At 48.1% G+C, this 22184-nt stretch overlaps 1 protein-coding gene across 1 annotated transcript in view; it reads left to right on the forward strand.

Moving 5' to 3' along the window:
* The first annotated feature begins 858 nt into the window (after nt 1-858).
* Nucleotides 859-22184, forward strand: part of ACACB (acetyl-CoA carboxylase beta) — a 125820-nt gene continuing 104494 nt past the window's right edge. The window contains exons 1-2 of the mRNA XM_059408634.1: nt 859-906; nt 5427-5521. The gene's annotated coding sequence lies outside the window, so the exon portion shown is untranslated. The remainder of the gene's footprint in view (nt 907-5426; nt 5522-22184) is intronic.

Raw genomic sequence — 22184 nt, forward strand, 5'->3', positions numbered from 1 at the left:
GCTACATAGTTGTGGGTTCTTCCTAAACATTTTTGGATGTGTTATGATTACAGCATCGTATTTGCAAAAATGATTAAAAGGCAATCTTGGCTTTTTAGGTTGGGGGTCAGCATACTTTTTCTGTATAAAGGGTTCTATATAGTAATTTAGGCTCTACAGTTATCCTGCCCACGAGAACTGCTCCATTCCCCGTTGCAGAGACTGCAGCCACGTGCAGAATGTAGGTAAGCAAGTGTAGCTGTCTTCCAATAAAACTAGGGACACTGAAATTGGAATGAATATGATTTGTACATCATGAAATCTTGTTTTCTACCCCTCCCCCCTCCAGCATTTAACAAACGTAAAAACCACTCTTAGTTTGAGAGCCATAGGAAAACAGGCAGTATGGGCCACAGGTGGCAGAGCCCTGTTCTAGGAGCTCCCACCCAGATACCTGCAATGACTGCCCACCGGGCACAAATACTGTGTGCCACCACCAGGCAGTTCTGCGTGGCCCGTTGTGGGATCGTGTGAGAATCCTGCCCAGAATGATTCTGTCCCTCTTCTCAGACAAGGAGAAGAGCATCTACTGAGGGCTTTCAGAAAACAAGGAAGTCAGTGACTCCAAAAAGTCCTGCGAACCCCAAGTTATAAAATAATACTGTGGACGTCACTATCTGTGAACTCAGTCCGGCAGGGCAAAGTCAGAGAATGGGAGGGTTATTTTTTAGACTTTAGCATGCTGTTAATATGCTCCCATGAATTCATAATGCATTCTGTCCTTCCTAAAATTCACTCTCTGCTTTGGTTTGCACCTAGAATAAAAAGTCTTAGTTTGGGACTGGAGAAGCAAACTTTACGAGGCATAAATGTGGCAGTGGCTTTTCATCCTTGTCGATCTTTCAAGATACATGCAAGGAAAAACAGGTAGGGTTCTCTGCTACTTCGGAGGGGCCTGGCTTGTTGCCTGGTGGTTGAGCCACGCTGAGAAAAGTCTGGAACTTGGGTGGTCTCTCTTCCCACGTGGGAGTCCTAACACACTTTGAACCTGGGTTTCACAACCTCAGGTCAGTTACTGTGTTGATGATCTTGGTTGGAATCTTAAAATTTTTAAAGTATGTTTAGAAATGCAAATGTTGGTGAGGGGGAAGACCAGGAGATCAAGAAGTTGCATTCTTTGCTATTTCCTGTATCCCTTCCTCTCAGCTAGTGGCATTTGTGGTGGGGAGGGAGGATCCAAAGGCTTTCAACAAGCTCTTAGGATGCCTTAGACATTACGGTAGCACAGATGCTTACCTGGGTGAGGCAGGCAGGTCAGAGGACCCAGAGGTCTACCACAAGAGTCCTTGGCTTTCATGCAAGGTAGAAATCAAACACAAGCCAGCAGGAAGTGAGAGCAGAGTTTATGGAAGACAACAGATTCAGAGTGTCTGGAAGACTTGGAAAGGAAAAGGAGCATGAGTCTTGTTTTTGCCTGGAGCCTGGGGTTCTTACCGACTGACTGTGGTCTCGGCACGTGTCCTCCCAGGCATGTAGGAACTGGTGAGAACAAGGACAGGGTCCATCCTAAGACTCTTATTCCCTGGAGCCAGCAGGTCTGGAGGTCAGGCCTTCTAGTGCCAGTGGTCTGCAGTATGTACATGATGGCTTCGTCTGGTCCTTCCTGAGATACATTGTTTTGTCCTGGAAGACTCCAAAGATAACCATTAACTCCCTGTCCCTTGCAAGGAGGACGCATATTTAGGCATGGGCAGGGTAGGGGTGCAGGTCCTAGAAAGACTAAAAGTAGGAAAAGACCTAGAGAAAGAAAATCAGCTTTTTCTTTCATGGAGTCCCTTCAGTTTCCCTGTCTCATGGGGGAAACTAAAAAATATCAACACGAGGCTCACTCCCAGAAATTGTAATTTAACTGGTTCTCAGGGAGAAGAGGAGACATCAGTATTTTTACGAAGTATCTAGTATATACAGGACCAGCAGCCTCTTTCTGGATGCCCCGTTTTCCTTATGCGGTGTGGTCACTTAATTTTTTTCTTTTTGGCAATAATGATACTTAGGACTTTCTGAATCTAAAATCTATTTGAAGAAATCTGTTTCTCTATGAATGTTCTTGTGTGTGGTGGGAAAAGCTCATGAACAGACTCACTGGTTTCCAGCCCACCATTCAGCTTCTAGGAAATACCTATGACAGGGAAGAGAGAGAGAGTGTTGAGGGATAGTTGAGTTACCAGAATGAGGGGTGTGTGTGTGTGTGTGTGTGTGTGTGTGTGTGTGTGTGTGTGTAGGGGGTGTGGGGAACATTTGTAGTCTTTTGGAAAGTAAGGAGTTTCATTAGGAAGCCATAACAAAGCACCTTTAAAAGCAAGCCACCATGCAGAAGCTCGGCATATGTGATTTTATTTCCTTTTTCTGAACCACGTGGTTAAATAGCTGGATAAGGCAGCAGCCTCTGCCATTTGCCCAGAGCCGCAGGTAGAGGAGTTAGGACTCGAACCCATGTGAGCCTGATTTCAAAGTCCTGTCGCTTTGCCACTACTTACACTCTGTCCCAATCACTGTTAGCGATGCTCTCGGGGGATTTCTGAATGGAGTTGATACAGAAGTTCCCTAAGTCACCACCGATGGCTCTCCCAGGAGAAACAGGACACGTCTGTAGTTGAAAAATGTGCCTCATTGAGAGGACTATGCGAGCTACTCCTGAGTGACGGCGTTTGGATGAGTCCCCAAAGCCCCAGCCTTGGGGCTGCTGACCAGGGAGGGTGGAAGGTGTATGGGCCATGCACCATGAGCTCCGCTCTCATAACACGAATGATTTCACCCTCTCCCCCTCTAAAGCGTGTGTGGTGCTGTCCCAGGTTACAGCCAATGGGGTCAGGGCCTCAAGAGCGGGCACAAAGTGCGCTTCCTGCTTACAAGTCAGTGGAGAAGATCCTGAGTCCAGTGTGCTGACTTTTCCTTTCTGGAGGACAGGCCTGCACAGGAAGTCACCCTGGCTGCACCTGTCCGTGCCACCATTTAAACCGCTTTGCATAGGTTCAGGCTCTTGGCGGGTTTTTCTACCTGCTCCTCAGTGAGGCGGTTTCCTGAGATTGTGGCCACTGAGCTGCCGTTCCCCCTTTTGTCAGAGCACAGCGCCCTTTTGTGTGGCTTCTGGTCTCCCTGCCCTGGGTTGGATCTGGAGGTGACCTTTGTCCTACATTCCTCTGGCTCTCCCCCTGGCACAGAACACAGGCCCTGCGGCCTGGGTTCCCACCTTCCCTGCTGGGCCCCAGAGAGAACCAGCCACCCAGGATGGAAGTGGAACTATTTGGGGTTGGTGTTTTGTTTCCCTCTCTAAGGCACACTTTATTTGGTGGCGTTTTCATTCAGAAAGTTTTGTGCCATTTTTTCCCAGGCAGAGAAGCCAGGTGATCCTTGGGTAACAGTTACATCAACCCGCTGGGAGCCTCTCCCTGCAGGCATGGCCCAGAAGCTGTTTCTCAAACATCCAGCAACCTGTGTGCAATCAATTTTCTTCCTATCCAAGAAAGACTGGAATGACTTGGTTCAGATCGCTGATGACGACATGGACTTTAGATGCCCCACGACTTAGATATCGAACAATTGTGAAAGACAGCAAAGGTCTGGGTAGCAAGCAGGTCCGTCCTGCAGTGGTGAGGCCACACAGTGCGGGGGGAGGGTGGTGGATCCTGTTCTACGCCTGGGCTGGGATGGAGCCAGCGCCTGAAGGTTAAGTGCTTCAGAGATATTTTTAAACGGCAGGGACCAGTTAATCTAAAAGTGACGCTCATACTCCTGGCAGCGAGCAGCTAGCCAGCTTAGAGTCGGGCCCTTTGCAAACAAGGAGCCCGGAACGTGCAAACCTGAAGGCACAGTTGAGGAGACCTGGAAGAGGCAAGGTGGAGGGACAGGTGGTAAGTGAGCTTCCCCCTCCCTGGGGTCCCTGGCTGGAAAGCCCGTGTCCCTGGGGACTGGGCTGTCCTTCCCCAGAAGAGGGCAGACGGGCTTTCCAGGGGAATGAGAACTCCTGTTCAGTTTTCGGGGAGCTGATCAGAGGGCTGGAAATGGAACCTAGATGAGGAACAGCCATTCTATCCTCCTATAAGTGCTTATGTTGCTGGGAATCTCCGTGCAGACTCTCTTCATCAGTTCCACAAACCAAAATGGGAGGGTTAGGTTTTAGGATTACTGAACAGGCAGTTGTGTGATTTTTTTTCCTTCCCTCTAAGCCCTCTTTTTTTTTTTTTTTTTAAGATTTTATTTATGAGAGAGAGAGAGAGAGCGCACAAGCAGGGGGGGAGGCAGAGGGAGAAAGACAAGCAGGCTCCCTGCTGAGCTAAGAGCCCGATGTGGGACTCTGTCTTAGGACCTAGAGATCCTGACCTAAGCCGAAGGGACCAAGGGATCTATCTTAGGACCCAGGGATTGTGACCTAAGACTCTTAACTGACCAAGCTACCCAGGTGCCCCCAGAGGCATCTTAAGGAATACTGTTCTGTTTCTTCTAGATGTCCCATCTCTCAGACTATTACTCTTTTTTTTTTTTTTAAAGCAGACTCTAGGGGCACCAGGGTGGCTCAGTCGGTTAAGCATCTGACTCTTGGTTTCAGCTCAGATCATGATCTCAGGGTCATGAGATCGAGCCCGAATTGGGCTGTGCACTCAGTGGGAAGTCAGTCTGCTTGAGATTCTCTCTCTCCTTCTCCCCCCTCCCTCCTTGCTCACACTCTCTCTTTCTTTCTCTGTCACAAATAACTAAATAAATAAATCTTAAAAAAAAAAAAAATAAAAGCAGACCAAAGAGTGAAGCATTTGTTATGGTCCTGTATCACTAGAAGGATGTTTCGTGTTTCTAAAGTACACTAGGAAATAAAAGGCAAGCGGTTGGAGTAAAACGGGTCTTCTTGTGCTCTCCTTCCACCTGCACCCCCCCTCCTGGTGTGCCCAGTTGGGCATAGGACTTCCCAGACCTTGGGGGCTCCTGGGTGGCTGAGTCCGTGGAGCATCCAACTCTTGGTTTCAGCTCTAGTCCTGAATTCAGGGGCATGAGCTCAAACCCCAAGTCAGGCTCCATACTGGGTGTGGAGCCTAATTGGGATTCTCCCTCTCCTGCTGCCTACCCCCCCCCCACCCCCAGTCTTATTTCTAAAGAAAAAAAGAACCAAAAGAAAGAAAAAGGAAAAAAAAAAAACCTTCCTAGACCTGGTTTCTCAAAGACTTATTCTGTGCCTTCACCCGGTACACAACTGTCTCTCCCGATAATCATAATTATTATTTTTTATTATTATTACTTTACCATCAGTGGGCTTCCGTGGAAGTTGGGAGACCCACCATCCACAGTAGCCCAGGACTGAGTACTGAGGCAGAATCCTGGGAAGCCAGTCTTTACATTTAAAAACTGCAAAGTAGAGACAATTTTTTATAATCTGATTATTTTTTTCCTTCTAACAGTGTCTTGGGAAATATCTAGAAGATGTGATTTCCTCACTGACTTCTCCGAGTTTTAAATGGAAAGATTCTGCCGATCCTCATTCATGTGATTGGAGGTACAAACATCCTCACTTGATGAGTTTATTTGAGCAGCTCTAGGAAGGCATCTTCTGTTTATACAAAGGAGATGTTTAAAAGATTTTATTTGGGAGAGAGAGAGAGAGTAACAGGGATGAAGGGCAGAGGGAGAAGCAGACTCCCCACTCAGCAGGGAGCCTGACTCTGGGCTCCATCCCAGGACCCTGGGATCATGACCTGAGCTGAAGGCAGACGCTTCACTGACTCAGCCACCCAGGCGCCCTAAAACATTTTTTTTTTAATTGACTACAGTTAATGTGCAATGATACAGTAGTTTTAGGTGTATGCCTAGTGGTTCAGCTTCTCTGTATGTCACGCCGTGATCACAAGTGTAGCCACCATCTGTTCCATCGCTCTCGTGCTATCATTGACTCTCTTCCCATTGCTGTGCCTTTTATTCCTGAGACTTCATTCCATGACAGGAGGCATCTTAAGGATGCCTTCCCCTTCCCCCATTTTGCCCATCCCCCTCCCACCCTCCCCTCTGGAAACCATCAGCTTGTTTTCTGTATTTATTGATCCGATTCAGTTTTTTGTTTATTCATTTTTGAAGATTCCACTTATGAGTGAACTCATATGGTTCTATTTTTCTCAGTCTTGTTTCAGCAAACGTGATACCCCTGGCTCCATCTGTTTTGTTGCAAATGGCACGATTTCTTTCCTTTTTTATGGCTGAGTGGTATTTCACCATGTCTATCTATAGATATTTATTTATTTATAAATATATAAATATGTATCTATATCTATCTATGCCACATCTTCATTACCCATTTTGTCTGTTGATGGTCTGTTAGGCTATTGTAGATAATATATCAGTAAACATAGGGATGAATATATCTTTTCAAATTAGTGTTTTTGTTTTCTTTCTTTTAAAGATTTTATTTATTTATCTGAGAGAGAGAATGAGCAGGGGGAGCAGCAGGCAGAGGGAAAGCAGGCTCCCCACTGAGCAGGGAGCCTGATGTGGGGCTTGATCCTAGGACCCTGGGATCATGACCCTGAGATCATGACCCGAGCCAAAGGCAGACGCATAACGACTGAGCCACCCAGGCACCCCAGTATGTTTGTTCTCTTTGGGTGAACACTTAGTAGTGTGATTACTGGGTCATATGGTAATTCGTTTTTTAATTTTTTGAGGCACCTCCATCCTGCCTCCACAATGGCTGCACCAGTTTGCATTCCCGCCAACAGGGCACGGGGGTTCCCCTTTCTCCGCATCCTCCCTGACACCTGTTATTTCTTGCCTTTGTGGTTTTAGCCATCCTGACAGGTATGAGGTGGTATCTCATGGTGGTTTTCATTTGTATTTCCCTGATGATGAGCAATGTTGAATACCTTTTCAGGTGTCTGTTGGCCATCTGTGTGTCTTACTTGGAAAAATATTCAGGTCCTCTGCCCATTTTTTAAATCAGATGTTTTGTTTTTGTTGTCATTGTTGAATTGTAGAAGTTCTTTATATATTTTGGATATTAACCCCTTATCAGATACAGCATTTGCAAACATCTTCTCCCATTCAGTAAGTTGCCTTTTTGTTTTTTTTGATAGTTTCCATTGCTGTACAAAACATTTTCATTTTGATGGGGTCCTAGTAGTTAATTTTATGCAAAGGAGTTTTTTTTTTTTCTTCTACTCAGGGGCTACGTAAGCTCTGTTTTATCACAATTAGATATGAGACAGAAATCAGAGTATTACATGAGATACTTAATTTTCAGGGAGCAATAGACATTTTAAGCTTTTCAAGTGGAGACTTCCTCAACGCCTTATCCCTGTAGAAACTTGGCAACACCTTATTCTCAGGTTTCCTCTGAATTTTGACTCAAGGATCTTCAAAGGAGTGTGCATCTGGACCCTTCCATCCATGGAAGCCTGGAAGGATGGTCAGAAATCATGCATTTTCCCTGAAAACTTCATGCACATTTCACGTTCTATTGTAATAGATCTTTGTTATAATAAGAGTCAACTTACTACCATAAAGTAAGAAGATTCTCCAGGAAGACAGGACGGGTTTGTTTAGGTTGTGCTAGACAGTCTGGGCTGCGCAACAGGGAACCTGAGGTACTGATTACTAAGTGGTTGGCACACAGCAGGTGTTGAATTACGCACAAGGACAACCCTAGGACGGAGTGTTATTTACTCCATTCCCCCAACCAGGAAGCCAAGATTTGGAGAATTCACGTGACTGGCTCAGGTCAATCACATGACACATTGGGAGAGTTTCCACTCAGGTCAGCCCCACACAGAAGTGGGGCTCTCTGGACCTCTCTGGGCCACCCAGCACAGCATACCTTTGCACCCTTACCTGTGCTGGGACCCCAGAACACAGCCTCACATTTCAATTAGCCCAGGATTGGTGCTACCCTCTGTTGGACCCACTAATGCATCTTTTCAAATCAAATCAAATCAAATCAAATCAAATCAAATCAAATCAAATCAATCGCGGGTGAGAGTGATAAGAAAGGACAACCCTGCACCCACTCTTCCTTCTCTTTGGAAGTAAATGGGTCTCAGACTCCAGTAGTAACTAGAATAGTTAGTTGTTGGAAACGCCCCTCTTAGCAGATCTTCCTCTGTTATGAGGAAGGCTGTGGTCTCTTATTTCCACATTCCCAAACAAATGGGACTCCTTTGGAGGAATAGCCTATGTAAGATGGAGAAGGGGCTCTGGTTCCAGTTTGGGCAACATTGGGCTGCCCATGGGGGGCTCAGATCCTTTCTGGCAGGACTTCTCAGAGCCTTGAATATACTGACTTGTGGTGGGGCTCTCTAAAATGTGACTTTGGGACTGGGCAGAGGTGGGGACCATCTTTCAGGGCTGGCAGTCCCATCAGTACCTCCTGAGAAGCATGAAATAGTCTCACTTTGTGCCTTCCTCAGTTTTCCTTCGGAATCCCAGGAGGCAGGATCCTGCCATGGATAAATGTCACAGGAGTTGAGCTTGAGTACAGGGCTCCAAGGCAGTGTGTGTGTTTGTGTGTGTGTGCACACATGTGTGCATGTGTGTGTATGTGTGTGTATGTATGGAGCCAGAGCCAGAGCCCCGCCTCCCACGTTCTGGATGAATTGGAACAGGGAGATCTGCCAGCAGGCTGTTGCACTAACTTGGGCATGGGGCAAGGTGGTGGTGGGCATCGGAAGCATGAAGGAAACACACTGACCCTGCAGCTGGACTGTCACGGCCAGCTCTGCCTCTTCATGATTTGACCTTGGGCAACAGATCCCTCCTTTGCCCCAGCTCGTCATCTGCAGAATGGGAACACATACTTCCCAGAGTTTCTGGACACGCAAAGGGATAATAAGGTCGAAGCGTAGAGTTTAAGACCTGGTATACAGGAAGTACTTAACAAACATTAGCCTTTATTATAATGTAGCAATTTCCTTGCTTTGTGGAGAGGTGCTGTATGTCTTCCACTGTATCTACCCTCCATTTACACAAGAGCTATTTTTGGGGAACGCTTGTGCCTAGGGAAGGGGTCAAGGAGCCTATATCAGGAATGTTGAAAAATTTGAACAGACCTGGGTTTTAGGCCCTACCTTACCCTCATAGAGTTGACTTTCTAGTGGGGAAGACAGGTGTGCACGTAAGTGACCTCACTCCTAACAGTGGTCTATGAGGAGCCCTGGGAGGGAGAGGACAGGGAGTCATGAGGGCACAGAGTGGGGGCCTAGCATTCCGTGCAGCAGCTCTGGCAGCCCCCTGTGTCACAGGGAGAGGGTAGGGGTGGGGATTCACGTCCAGGTAGTAGCCTACTGCCTGACCTTGATGTTCACACCCTCGAAACTCACTGGGGCAGAAGGACCTGCCAGGGAGGCAGGAAGGATGGGCTGGACACGGAGGCGGACCTGGGTCAGGTGGAGGCACCGAGGCATCCCATGAGTATTTACTGACCCTTCCGTATGCTGGGCACTGCACTGTGGGGCCGGGGGTGGGACAGAGCCAGTCCTCTCCCGAGAAGTTTACGTTCAAAAGGGTGTGTGGGGGGGGATGAGTGAGTGTATTCGTGACAACGTAGTGTCAGTTCAGCCTGTGGCAAGTGACATGAAGGAAAGGGACATGTCATCAAGAATATGACCCATGGGTGTCAGGGTGGGTCTGGGTGGGAACACAGAAGCAAAAGCAGAAAAAGGAGCAAGAGATAACCATGCCAGGGTGCAGTGGTGGGAAAGAACATTCTAGAACATGGGCCCATAAGCACAGAGGGCCCAAAGGGGTCCAGTGGCCAGAGAGTGGTTAGGGGGGCCAGATCTCCAGGGCCATGTGGATCACAAAAGAATACAATGTAGAGCCACTGAGAATGTGAAATTCAGTTCAGCTGCCCACCACCAGAGTGCGCAGACTTGGGGCAAGTTTAACTGTTGAACTCTAAGATTATTCTTCATTTAAAAAAAGGCTTCTCATGATACTGATCTCACAAAGTGGAATGAGGTGATGCTTATAAAAATGCTTAGTACAGAGCCTGGCACATAGTAAGTACTAATAAATTTTAACAGTTAGTACCAATGTACAGGTTTTAATCAGTAGACAGGTGCCTTAAATTTTGGTATAGAAGTCAAGTTAACTTTTTTTTTAAAGATATATTTATTTATTTCAGAGAGAGAGAGCACACAAGTGGAAGGGACAAGGAGAGGGAGAGAGATCCTCCAGCAGATCACACTAGGCTCAGAGCTCAACCCGGGGCTTGACGTGGGGCTTGATCCCATATCCCCAAGATCATAAGGTCACATCCTGAGCCAAAACCAAGAGTCTCAACCAACTGCACCACCCAGGAGCCCCAACTTTAAAAAAAGCAAAAACAAACAAACAAAAAACCACATTCAGTGGTAGAGAGAATTAGCACAATGCACCCTCTCTGCATTTACCACCCTCTTCAGTAACCATCAACTTTCTGCACATTCAGTTTCGTCCACCCACACATATGTACACTCTTTTCCCTGTGTTTCCCTCATTTTACTGTGAAAAATTTCAAACCTGAAAGGAAGTTAAAAGAATCCTATGGGAGCACCCCATACACCCATCACATTTCAAGTCAATTGCAGACATCAGTACCTTTCTCCCTGAGTACTAAATTGTCCTGAGTACTAAACTGTCCTTAACTAAAGTTCTGGGGCCCCCCAGTCATGGGGAGGGAAGATTGTTTTCAAGCAACTCTCAGAGCCAGATAAATACTTTAGTGCGTATCTCTACAAGAGATGGCCTTTTAAAAAAAAGGCATCGTCATGATTGTTTCCAACACCATTAACAGCATTTTCTTAACCCAGTACCCAGTACCTGGTTCATGCTCTCTGCCCTCTTTCTCAAAGATGTTGAACACTCATTCTCTTCCCATCAGGACCCATTAAGGTCCTATTAAGTCTCTCTTCATCTGTAATAACCACCCGGCTGCCTTTATTAAATGCCAGTTACTTATAGAAGAAAGTCAGTCATTTGTCCCGTGGAATTTTCCACATCTTGGATGTGGCTGATGACGCATCTCTCAAGCGTCATTTAATGAGTTTCTCTGTCCCTGTAAATCAGTGCTCGGGTCTTGAAGTTTGTGAATCGGTTCAGGTCCAAATCCTTGACAAGACTACTTCGACATGCTGCCATGTCACCGCATGCCTTCTACTACGTGGCATCGAAAAGAGTGTAATGTCAGGTTATCCTGCTTTCAGTGACATGAACTCCTCGGTGCACGTGGGAACCAACGTCAGCCTTATAAAGTCCCTGGCAGGCCTTGACTGAGTAGTTCACAAGCCATGGACTGTCAAAGCCCTACCTAGGTCCATGTTTTTTTCCTTACTAGTTGCAAATGTGGTTTCCTGCTTCCCTCCATCCTCGTTCACATTATTAGCTATCATTCTATAACATTCGAGTCTCATCCACCATCTGAAATACAGAGCATTTTCCTACAGGAAAGGCAAAATGCTCTGCTGCGTCCTTTTTTTCTAACCTACTGAGCCACCCAGGCGCCCGCGTCCTTTTTTTTTTTTTCAATCCCCCAAGTCTGTTATCAGAGTCATGATGGCGCCATTGTGAGCTCCCAAGGTTTCAGTGAAGTTGTTTTGGTTTTGAGGAACACGATGACCACATGGTTTTTGAAACTGCTCGGACTTATTTCAATCCACTGCAGTGATCACCTTTTAATGGTCCCAGGTATCTTGACTTTGGCAGGGCAAACCCCCTCAGGGTCCTTGCTTTCAGGCAGAGCAGGAAATTGCAGCTCACTGTGTACATTTCTGCCCCAGGCCTAGAGTGAGCCATTTCCCCCAAGCTGTTCTGGGTCCTTTCAGTGGGAAACATACTTAGAAATCATAATCTGGGACAAGGAATGTTTTAGAGGTTCCTCCTGTGCATCATGGTCTGGGGTCAGGGAGCTGGGTCAAGAGGCTTATACGTGGTTCAAGTAAGTGATAACAGGGGCTTGACCTTGATCTTAAGTAAAGCACTTGGCACCATGCCTGGTGCGTCATGGAGAGCGCGATAAATATTAGAACACTCTCCGTTTGTGTTCTTTATATCAGTTTATGTAAACCTCACCAAAAACTCTCTGAGGAAGGCAGTCTTACCATTCCCACTGAATACGTGAGGAAACCAAGGCACAGAGAGGTGAGGAAATTTGCTGAAGGTCACACAGGAAATAAAGAGCAGAAACAGAACTTGGAGCTAGGCACTCTGGATTCCATACTCTAACCAATACACTGTGTCTTAATTTCAAACCCAGGAATGACCTAGATTGGTTTCTGGCAGAAAATATGACCTACCAGCCGGGCTGGCCTGCTTACGCTTGTTAAATTGGGATTCCAGCTAGGGTCTCCAGGGGCAGGCCATGTTTTAGACCCTCTCCCTGCCCCCAGGGATTTCTGCAGCCGTGCCCTTTAGCAGGTGCAAATGTGCCCTCTGTCCACACAATTTACCAGCTCTTCCAGCTCTTTACTTAGTCTTTACCAGAGCCTTTGTGAGGTTGGCCTCAATCACAACTGAAGAGCTGAGGTCTAGACATTCAAATCCAGAACTGTCACTGCAGAGTTTCCTGGCTGCTGGCGGTGCCAAGGCTCCAACCCCGATTCTGTGTCTAGAGCCATTTTTGCTTTTTGTTCTGGAAGGGACAGGACAGAGGAGAGGTTGCTCCTTTTTAGAGAGACAAATCACCCATGGGACTCTGATGATTCCTCCCAACATTAGCGACCAGATTGCCAAAGCTGGCGGGAAATGCTGGCACAGCTTCGAAGGAGAGCAACTGTTCCCAGAAGGTCAGGTTGACTCAGGTTGGGAGTCAATCACCTCTTCTCAGGTTGGATGGTGCACTGGCCCTGCCCCGGGACTAGGCTTGGGAGAGGCCCTCAGCCAGCAGAGCCAGGGGGTTTTGGTGGAAGGGATAACCCCCCACATCTCAGCTCGGCATCAGGGAGAAGTCTTTCTTGGCAAAGTCCCTTGGTCTCTAAGGCAGGGGCTGCTCAGCACAACCCCAGGTAGGAATGTTAATGAGAAAAAGAACTACGGTAATCGTAGAAACTCCTGATGGCATGCCTCATTTATTCCAAGCTAAGCAGTCTATGTACGTGAGTTCATTGACTTGCCCTTCGGGGTGCTGAGGTTGGTCCTGTTACTATCCCCATTTTACAGACGGAACTACTGAGCTCAGGGTTAACTGCTCTGCCTTTGGTCACACTGAAGGTGGTGGAGCTGATTTTCCAGGCAGTCAGAGTGCAGAGTCTGTTGACTCTCGCACTGTAGCTCACCATCACTCCGGGAAGGAGCTGTAAATCCCTTCCACCTCCCGTGACCCTGCAGGGTCATTTGTCCCTGTCCGCTGCCCCCACCCCCACCCCTTTCTCAGCACCAGGCAGGCTGTTTGGTTCCCGGAAAGCGCCAAAGTTCTTGGCTCCTGCTTCTAGGTGTTCATGCCTCCTGTACCATAGCCCACCAGCACTCTTCCTCCACTTTCCTGCACATCCAACCATCAACTTTGGCAATTTCTACAAGGATGGCTCAGGTGGGCCTCAGATGGCCTCTCAACATTTCTCCACAAGGCAGGCACCCGGCTGAAACCGTTCGGGCTAGGTTTGCCTGGGCCTGCAGATCAACCCCATCAAATTTTGGGCTTGGCTCACCAGGCGCTCATTGAGCACCTACAGTGAGCCTGGGAAAACTGAAATTCACTAGCTTTTCATAAATGCGTTTTCCTCCCAGAAGCTGTCTGCTGATGCTACACACCTGCTCAACTCACATCAGACAGTTTGGGATTCGAACCAAAGCACAGACATGTAGATGATCTAGACCTGTTCTCATGGTCCTTGGGCTTCTCCGGAGCCCCAGATATTCTGACAAATGACTAGTTTGAGAACTATCGAGCCTCCCTGGTTCTCATTTCCAGACTTCGGATTCCACCTGTCAAAGAAGGTAGCCCATTAATCAATCGAATCAACAGCCTGCTCCCTGCCCCCTCTTACAAATGGAGACTTTGGAGTCAGGCAGAGCAGGGCTGAATTCTGTGTACTTCCAGGCTGTGTGACTTTGGGTGAGTCACTCCCCTTTTCTGGGCATTGGGTTTTCATGCGCAGTCTGTGGAGTGCGATGAGAGCACTACTTCCCCGGCAGCACTTTCTTGAGGAATAAAGGAGGACCTGCACACAGGAGAGTCCCTGCGATGGAAGGCGTCACTGTGTCATCAGCACGAGGAGCTTTATCATCTGTGATTACGGAATTAGGGACCGTGTGGTGTGTGTGTGAAGTGAGGGGTGAAATTCTCTTGCTCTCCCTGGCACTTTCCTTTTCGGGCGAGGAACCATGACATCTCACACGCCCAGTGCCCTCAGCTCAATCTCAAGGGAAGGCGAGATTCTTAAATCAGTCCCTTCCTGCCCTCTCATCTGCACTGTCACGTGTCATTTTCAGATCCAAAAAATATATATATTAAAGAGAACAACAAGTATCTTTCACAGTAGAACACTTTGCTAATCCCGGTTAAGTAACTTTGGCAGTGCCCCATCTTTGTCCAGTGGTGTTATTAATTCACCATCTGGCATGATACCAAGGGCAACCTCTGCTTGTGATGTCTTCCCCTCCTTAGTAACCTGGCAAACTCCTATTCATCCCTCAGAGGCCCAGAGCAGATGTCACTCTTCATTCTCCCTAATGCCTGTCTCCACCCTTGGAAGGATTGGCCTCTTCCTGATTCTGGGAGTCTAGTGGCTAGATCTTGGTTCGAAAGACTTGTTCTTGGTCTGAGCAGGACTCTCCTGTCTCCCACAAAGACCTTCTTAGGAGAAGAACACCAAAACCCAGAGAAGTGGTTGTGCTATTTATATCTTGGTTGCATTTTAGCCCCACAGCAAGTGGACCCAGGGATTTAGGAACCAGGTCACAGCTCTGAGAAACCTAGCAGTACTGACAGTCACTTTCCAGATCTGCTAACTTGGGAGCCATCTCAGGGCTTATGGAGGGAAATCCTGCCCAGAGAGCAAGAGCACATGAGGGTTAGGAGTGTGGCCTTCCTGATTGAGGCCACCTGGGTCCTAAAAGTCTGAATGTGGGGAGGGACTGAGCTTCCAGAGGGGTGGAAAAGCATGCAAGGAAAAGCTGATGGGAGGATGTGTGTAAAGCTTGTAGCACAAGGGCTGTGTTGGGTTGCACACTCACCAGCTGCTAGTGACAGAAAAACACTCCCAGTGACTTACTAGGCATCACTTCTGATCCTCTGTGGCGTTCTCTAGCACTGCCTTCCTTTCTTTAACCCCCATGTCAGCATTAAAAACCACCCCCCTCGAAAAACAAGAGCAGCAGCAACAGAATCACGCAGCGTCCCCGGGAATGTCCCCATTGGATGAGGGACTAGAGAAGAAGTTAATCCAGTCTAGCCCAGGCTGTGGATGCCCCAGAGATTTCCACCCTTCAGGAAGTCACCTGCCCTGCGGTGACAGCTTTAGGCTGGGGGCTGGAGAAGCTGAGGAGTCCTAGGACTGTCCCCTGGGGTCTGCCTGTCCTACTTGGGCCTGATCCTCAGGTCCTCAGGGAGTGGCCAGGACACCTGACCGGTGGCGCATGGGCACCTGTCACCCAAATGTGAGTCTGCGGTGTACAATTGTGCAGGCAGATGCTAGGCAGAAACCATGCTGCCTGCCTCGTCCTTTGCATTTCGCCATCCCAAGAAGGGGAAGGCCATGTTCAGTGACTATGTGGGTCTTGGCTCCTCCTTCTAATCCACTGATGTGGGTGGGCCTTTATCCTTCTGCTTCTTTTTTCTAGACGAGGAACCTCAGGCACACAGCGGGAACACCATGTGTCTGAGATGACAGTCTGTGGGGTGGTGGGGCTTCACAGTGGTGACTCAGCCTACCCTGAACTTCTCCAGGCGCTGTATCCCGTGTCCTGCACAGGCAATCACCTTGGATTCCTGGTTAGGGATGTCCTTCCGCTATGTGGCAGGTGGCCACCTGAAGTTCCCGGAGGGTACTGCCCAAGGCTTACCCCACTGGTAGGGGACAGAGCCGAGATGTGAACCTGGGTCACCTCCCAGGGCACCAGAGAGAGATGCTCAAGGACAGTAGATTTTTGCCATGAATGGTGCCTTGGTGTAGAAAGAGCACCGGCCTGGAGCTGGGACCTTAGCGCTGGTCATGGCTATGTCCTTCATTTCACATGGGACCTCTGGCCTCTGCTCATTTAAAAATAAGGATGTGGGACACCTGGGTGGCTCAGTCATTTTTTTTTTAATATTTTATTTATTTATTTGACAGAGAGAAATCACAAGTAGATGGAGAGGCAGGCAGAGAGAGAGAGAGAGGGAAGCAGGCTCCCTGCTGAGCAGAGAGCCCGATGCGGGACTCGATCTCAGGACCCCGAGATCATGACCTGAGCCGAAGGCAGCGGCTTAACCCACTGAGCCACCCAGGCGCCCCTGGGTGGCTCAGTCATTAAACATCTGCGTTTGGCTCAGGTCATTGATCTCAGCGTCCTGGGATGGAGCCCCACATCGGGCTCCTTGCTCATCGGGGTGTCTGCTTCTCCCTCTCCCACTCCCCCTGCTTGTGTTCCCTCTCTTGCAGATATCTCTTACAGATAAATAAAGTCTGTAAAAAAAAATTTTTTTTTTAAATAAGGACACTGACCTCACTGATCCCCAAGTGTTCCCTCCTAGGGTGCAGATTGGAGCAGGTGGATTTTTTGGGAAACTTGGTGACCTGTGACCCCTGGTTCCTAGAGGCCCGAGTGCAGGTTACTGTATCCATCAGACTCTTTGCTGGGGTTTGGCCAAATGAGGCATGATGGAAAGAGAAGCAGAGTATCAGGGCAGCTTGGAAGGCTCATGTGGCTAGCTCCTATCAACTTTGTTATTTCTAAATTAGCAAAAGGACCTTGGGCCATCCCCTTGGCAGCCGGAGGGCTCTTGGCTACGCACCCACCCTTCGCCCTGACACTCTGCTTCTCTTTCCATCATGCCTCACTTGGCCAAACCCCAGCAAAGAGTCTGATGGATAAACACATAGAAGCAGAAGGCACTTGTAATTAGGGGAGCATTAGGGGAGCACACTCTAGAGACAGATTTGGGCAAGAGGGTGATTATATAATCAGTGAAATGGGCCTAAGTACAGGAATGTGGCAAGCTAGAGGGAGGTGGCCCGAGGGGCTGGCCCTTAAGTTGCTGAGCTGAGATCAGGGGATCTGAGATCAGGGGAGGGCTGAGCAAGGACCTTCACAAATAGCTTATATTTGCGGGTGATGAATAAGAACGTGGCTGACTTGGGTAAAAATTCACCCCTGTTGGAGCACTGGCCTGTCCAGACTCCTCCCCCCATGGCCTGACGCATGACACCAGCCTCCTCCTGAAAGATGACACCCTGGGCCCCTAGTCACCCTGTAGGCGCCTCTCAGACCCACACGGCCTTGGAGCTGGTGGACGCGGCCACAGCGATGGTAAGTATTAGCACACAACTGTGAGTTCATCTTGGTGGGAGGAAAAATCCGATTGTGACATGGGACTGCTGGTCAAACGCTGACATTCTACCCTGCCTGGGAACCTTGCAAACCTGGCCAGGTCTGGGTGTGTTGGGGTGGGGAGCAGGTGGAAAGCAAATTATGACCCCCAACTCCCAAGTCCCTCCCCCCCACCAGCCCCCTCCAGTGTTCATTTGGTCTCTGTGCTGTATTTGTTGGTACCGAGTGGTTTCCTGCGTTCACTATGACTGGAGCCACGATTGCTCTGACACCTGGCAGCTACCACTTGGGTTTGGTTGGCAAGAAACAAAAATAGCTTTGGCTGAGCTCATTTTTCAGGTCAGGTGGATTATTTCAGCAAAGAGCAACAGCTTGGCATGGCATGGTCTGGAGAGCTTCACTGGGTGGACTTCTCTAGCCTTTTTACTGCTCATGGGATCCAGCTGCCTGCACAGTGCTCCTCCTGGATCACTGTGCATGTCTGGCATTGTTAGTTGACATGTCGCTCCGCTGCTCCATCTTCCAGGGACACAGCCAGGTGTCTGGTTTTATGTTCATATCCATGTGCTCGTTGTAACACTGTCCCTTTTATGAAATTTATTCATATCCACTTTTGGTGGGAGGGGGACAGAGGGGGACAGAGCAAAGGTATGGGTGTCAGGGCTGGATCTGAACTGTGCCTAGCTTCTCTGAGGCACAGTTTACTGAGCTGTGAAATGGAAGTTAAATAATGACAATAGCTCTAATATCCATCGCAGCCATTTTGAAGATTGGAGGCTGGCAGGCTTTCTACACTCGTGACTGTACATATGTGTAAATGCTGTGTTTCTAGGTTATCCCAGGAGCAAATAAATGCAGGTAAATGGGGCAAGAGTGAGTATCCCCATTTTTACAGATGGGAAAACTGAGACCCAGAGTTTAGAAGCTTTCTCAACCAGTTCTCCCTTTTGTTTCCGTGTACTCACTGGGGGAAAGTTCTAGTATGGTGGCCTTTGGGTCCCATGTCATTACTCTGCCAAAAAAAAAAAAAAAAAAAAAAAAAAGATACGTGGGTTTTTCTCTGCAGGTAACCTCTGCAAGGTCGGTGTGGGGTATTAGATCCATGGCCCCTTTCAGAATAACTGCAGATCTTAAAAGGATTTTCTGGGTGGGAGAGGGGGCCCAAACTGGAGAGAATTGCTGGTCGCTCCATTCATCAGAGGTTCCAGTGTACTGACCTTGCCTGTACATGCCCCCACAAGCCTGCCTACCTGCCCTCCCCTCATCCTGCTCCCTGTGTCACTCATCACACGGCCTGCCTGGCATCTGCAATGCCCTGTAGCCATTCACCTAGCCAGCGGGGATTTCCTGAGCAAATGCCCAAGGAGTTCTTGTGATGCAACCCTTGCCTAGTTTGGTCAGTTTCCCAATGAGGATCAAAGTAAAGAATGCCTCTCGGGGTTCCCAGATCCCAAACCACTGCAGCCTGGTTTTGCCTCGATGCAGCTCTTCTGTCTTCCAGGGGGTGACTCAAGTGCTTTTCTCTTTTTTCTAGGGCAAGAAGATGCTAGCATTTCAAATTTATGCAAAATGCCAGCTTGCCTTCACCTATCAGGTGGAGCTCAGTGTGTGTACACCCGGATTTATTATTCCTTCAGTACACGCTTTTGGGGTACCTCCCACATACCCCACACCAAGCTGGGCCCGAGGATCCTGAAATGAATGACAATTGGTCCGTGTCTCTGGGGGCCTCCATATGGGCCTGGGGAGACCAGCGAACGCTGTGTTTCTCCCCTGTGTTGTCTTTGTTGCCACAGTGGAGGGCCGTGGGCGTGGATTCCTCTACCCCATCACACTCTCCCACCCAGGAAGGATGCAGCCCTCTAACCTGCTGGGCTGCCAAGGGGGCCAGAGGCCTTTGCGACATTTTTGGCAATGCCATCTGCCAATGATTAGTTTCCAAATCTTCCTCAGGGGGCATGTGTGAGCCAGCAGTTTCAGGATGCTGACCTTTCTCACTTTTTTAAACTTTTTGCAAACTTGCTCTGTGCCAGGGATGAGTTTCCTGGAAAGACTTCATGTGTCTCCCAGGAGGATTTTACCATTTGGAAATAGAAGGGCGGGAGGAGATCTGGAGGTTCAGACCAGTAGTGGTCTCCCAAGGGCAATTTTGTCCTCAGAGACGTTTGGCAAGGTCTGGAGACATTTTTGGTTGTCACAACGGAGGGGAAGGGTGCTCCTGGCACCTTTGCTGGGTAGAGGCCAGGGGTGCTACTGAGCACCCTACGAGGCACAGCATGGTCCCCGTACCGGGAATGCCCCAGCCCTTGTAGCCCATGGGGCTGTGGCTGGGGCACCTTGGGGAGAGCGCCAGGCGAGGGCATCCGACAGTTGGGTGCTGCTGGGCACATGCTTCCGTCCATCTGTACTTGTTTCCCCCCTGGTTTCAGTTGTTTGGGGCGCTGCCTCTGGGAGTGAAAGTATTGGGTCATAGAGCAGTTCTATGCCCCACATCTTGAGGAACCACTGACCATTTTCTACAGCAGCTGCATCGTTTTACGTTCCCACCAGCTGCGTGCAGGGGTCCGGTTTCTCCCTGTCCTTGAAGGCCACTTGCTAGTTTCTTGCCTCCCTTCCCCTCTTTCTCTCTCTCCCCTCCCTCCCTCTTCTCTCCTCCCCTCTTTCCCTCCCTTCTTCCCTCCCTCCCTCCCCCTGTCTTTTCCTTCTTTCCCTCTCTCCTCTCTTCTCTCCCTCTCTCTCCTTTCCTCCCTCTCCCCCTCTCCCTGCCTCCCTTCTTTCCTTCCCTGCTTTCTCTCTCCCCCTCTCTCCTCTCCCCTCCCACAAGCGGTCCTTGTGGGTGTGAAGGGATACAGCGCAGTTCTGATTTGCATTTATGTTATAACAAAGATACATCTTTCCATGAACTAGTGGCCATTTGTATATCTTTGGAGAAATGTCTATTCAAGTCCTTTCCTCATTTTAATTTCAGGTTGTCCTTTTGTTGTTGAGTTGTAAGTCTTATGTATGTATTCTGGATATTAAATCATTACCAAGTATGTGTTTCACAGATTTTTTTTTTCCCATTCTGTAAGCTGTCTTTTCACTTTCTTGAGAGAGCCCTTTGATGCACACAAGTGTTTAATTTGAGTGAGGCCCTCTTTATCTATTTTTTCTTTCTGCTTAAGCTTCTGGTGTCACATCTGAGAATCCATTGCCAACTGCATGGTCATGACAATTTACTCCTATGTTTTCTTTTAAACTTTTTGTGGTTTTTAGTTCTTATATATAGGTCATCGACTCATCTTTTTAAAAAAGGAATTATTTATTTTAGAGAGAGAGAGCAGGAGAGGCAGAGTGAGAGGGAGAGAGAATCCCAAACAGACCCTATGCTAAGCACAGGGATGATGAGGGATGAGGGCGTGTGGGTGGTGGGCTCAGTCTCATGCCCCTGAGATCATGTCCTGAGCCCACATCAAGAGTCAGACGCTTAACCACCTGAACCACTTAGGTTCTCTAGTTTTTCACTCATTTTGAGTTAATTTTTGGGTATATCTGAGTTAGGAGTTCAACCTCATTCTTTCGCTTGTGGAAATCAGTTGTCCCAGAACCATATGTTGGAGAGACTATTCTTTCCCCTTTGAATTTTTTTTATTTGTTTATTTAATTTCTATACCCAATGTGAGGCTTGAACTCACAACCCCGAGATGGAGAGTTGCACGCTCTTCTGACCCCCCCAACGGTCTTGATATTGTCATAGAAAATCTATTGACCATAGATTTATGGGTTTGTTTTGGGACTCTTCATTCTGTCCCATTGGTCTAGATGTCTGTCTTTATGCCAGTACCACACTATTTTGATTGTAGTTTCACAATATATTTTGAAATTGGGAAGTGTGAGTCCTCCAACTTTGTTCTTTTTAAAGATTGTTTTGGCTATTTGAGTTCCCTTGCAGTTCTGTATCTGTATATTGCTTCAGGGCATAGGGCCACCTTACCAACAGAAAGTCTTCCAGCTCACCAGCTCGGGATGGCTTGCATTTATTTAGGTCTTCCTTAATTTCTTTCAGCAATGTTTTGTCTACCAGCATTGCACAGGTCTTTCACCTCCTTGGTTAAATTTAATCCTAAATATTTTGTTTACTTGTATGCTATTGTAAATGGAATTGTTTTTTTTTTCTTTTCTTTTTTTTTTTTTAAGATTTTATTTGAGAGAGAGAGAGAACATAAGCACACCAACAGGGGTAGTGGCAAAGGGAGAGGGAGAGGGAGAAGCAGGCTCCCCACTAAGCAGGGAGCACAATGGGGGGGCTTGATCCCAGGACCTTGAGATCATGACCTGAGCTGAAGGCAGACGCTTAACCTACTGAGCCACCCAGGTATCCCTGGAATTGCTTTCTTTCTTTTCTCTCTTTTTTTAAGATTTTTATTTATTTATTTGACAGAGAGAGATCACAAATAGGCAGAGGCAGGCAGAGAGAGAGGGGGAAGCAGGCTCCCTGCTGAGCAGAGAACCCGTGTGGGGCTTGATCCCAGGACCCTAGGGTCATGACCTGAGCAAAAGCAGAGGCTTTAAGCCACTGAGCCACCCAGGCGCCCCTGGAATTGCTTTCTTAATTTCCTTTTCAGATTGTTAATCTATGGTGCACAGAGGTACAACTAATTGATCTTGTATCCTACAATTTTGCTTAACTTGTTTATTACTCTTATTAAGGTTTTTTGTATTTGTGGGTTCTTTAGGATTTTCTGTACACA

This window comes from Mustela nigripes, chromosome 8 (assembly GCF_022355385.1).
Source record: "Mustela nigripes isolate SB6536 chromosome 8, MUSNIG.SB6536, whole genome shotgun sequence".
Taxonomy (NCBI): Eukaryota; Metazoa; Chordata; class Mammalia; order Carnivora; family Mustelidae; genus Mustela; species Mustela nigripes.